Source organism: Borostomias antarcticus (assembly GCF_949987555.1).
Source record: "Borostomias antarcticus genome assembly, contig: scaffold_57, whole genome shotgun sequence".
In the NCBI taxonomy this organism is placed as follows: domain Eukaryota; kingdom Metazoa; phylum Chordata; class Actinopteri; order Stomiiformes; family Stomiidae; genus Borostomias; species Borostomias antarcticus.
The window spans coordinates 1600837-1603190 of record NW_028176574.1 but is presented as its reverse complement, the minus strand read 5'-3'; positions in this window follow the sequence as shown (position 1 = coordinate 1603190).

The window sequence follows — 2354 nt, the reverse complement described above, 5'->3', positions numbered from 1 at the left end:
GTTTCAGGCAGTCCCCAGGAAGGCACGATCCAGGCTCCTCAAAGACCTGCCGCCCAGGGTCCACCAGCACCTGAAAGATAACACTCAACAAAGACTGGGGTCAAACAGCAGAGGAGAAGGCCTAAAGCCAACTCCTCACAAACGCATCATCATTCTGTGAATGAAATTCATACAGTAGAATGCATAAACGAACAGCTTATGGCCATTCATTGACTATTGAAACCCAAACTCCTAAATCAAAGTGAGAAACATAACCTATTTGAATTGACTAAACAGCTTTGTAAACCAATTATCTAAACTGATTTTATATGAAACCATAACTGAATACTCCTACTATTATGAAATTCCTGTAATAAACTGAACTTAGCATCAAATCATTGATAACCATTCAACACACATGACTTTTTGTTTTTGTTTTTCTGAACAAAAAGATGGTTCATACTCTGGAGTCCATATTCAACTAGTTTGCTTCTATAATAATCTTCTGGAGACAAGTGTTTCTCCAAAATGTCACAGATGTAATAAAAATATTCCTCATCACTTCAACTTCAATAATGAACTCAGGCTCAGAGGTGACAACGTAGGTTATCACCGCTATCATTCTCCTAAAAAATTTATTCTAAAAACGTAAGAAATACTTATTGTATTGTAAATTGCTGATGACATCTAGCCAATGACATGTTCAACTTCCTCTTCACCCCCCCCTTTTTTTTTTTTTTTTTTTTTTAATTCTTCAGAATTAATAATCTCCCCCTGTCTGAGGCTGTTGGAAAACAGGGAACGGGAGTGAAGATTACATCATTGGTTGTTGTTGTCGTTGTTGTTCTGCAAAACAACAGCTTGTTTCTACTCCTCTTCTATCCATTTTCCATTCAAGAGCTGACTTTGAGTGAGTTTCCTCTTCAGCTCAGCATCTTGTTCCTTCAGGGTCCGTTCCTTCTTCCTGTAATGCTCCACTAGATGAGCAATATGATCAATGTAGATGTTCTTTACCATAGACCCAAGACCAACCACTTCCCCCACTTTACTCCTCACGGACTGAGGCAGGCCTTCTTGGAGCTTCAGTCGCAGCATAGCGCGTTCCAACTTGTGCTCCTCAGGGTCGTTTCCCATGAGGTCTCTCCACTGTTGGTAAACTCGTGCCACATATGCTCTGGGATTCTCTGTGTCACCTAAGGCGTTGAAAATGATATCGTCTGGGTGTACATTGGTAGGGAACATCTCCTTCAGGGTTCTCCACAAACGCCCTCTATTGGCAGCGAAAAGTTCAGCATCATAAATCGCTGTATGAGCACATCTTCCTATTCCAGCCTTTTCCAGAATTTCTTCCATTGGCAGTACTCCTAGTACTGATGACAAGATCCTCTTAATGTCACCCATGGCGAGTGAGATGCCTTGTGATAGCTGATCAATCTTTGTCGTCCAGGGATGAGCGCCATCTTGGAGAATTGGCAGTTTATCCAAGATTGCAGACATGTCACTAGCCTGCCAGGGCTTGTAGTTCATATGAGCACCACTAACCACCACTGGAAACATCTTCCCATCACCTTTAGTCTTCTCTTTTTTCTTCTTTTTTGATTTACGTGTTCCTTCCGATTCACTTTTCTCCTCAGGTTTACTCGGTCTTGGACGAAGGTCATGTTTTTCCAGCTCCTTTTGCATCTGACGTTTTTGTGTCTGCATTTCTGACTGAACTACAGCAAGATCCTTCAATGCATCTTCCAAGTGAGTCACATCCTCACCCTTTTAGCTGCATACAGTTCAGATTCAAGTTCAGTCTTTGATGCATTAATGGAATCCAACTCCTTTTCCATATCTCTCAGCTCCTTATTCACCTGTTCCTTGGCCTTCGCACCATCATCTGAGTCAGACTCCTCGCTCTCTTCTTCACTACTGCTACTAGAGTCTGTTTCTAGGCCCTTTCTCCCTCTCCTCTCAGCGCGTGCCATAATCTGTCTAATGCGCTCACTATATCCTCCAATATCCACTCCTTCCTCTTCAGAAGAGCCACTATCACTCTTATGTCTGCCCTTTTTGCTTTTCTTCTTCTTCTTCTTTTCAACTGGTGTCGGATGTTTATCTAATTTCTTGGTTTTGCGCTTCACATCAAGATGAGTTACAACGGTCGTCCTGGCATTTCCCTTCTGCATAATATCATTATTATCATCTCTGATTACATATCTTCCCTCAGAATTTATCACGGGTAGCTGTGGATAAGCCTTAGTAGCTTCCGTCTGAGCTTCATAAGGAGGCGGGGTCAAGACTGGGGCCGTATGGGAGAACGGCGCATCAATGTCACTCAGCAGTATGTCCGTCTTGTCATTGGCCTCCTCTATTTCAGTTCGATCTGCGGT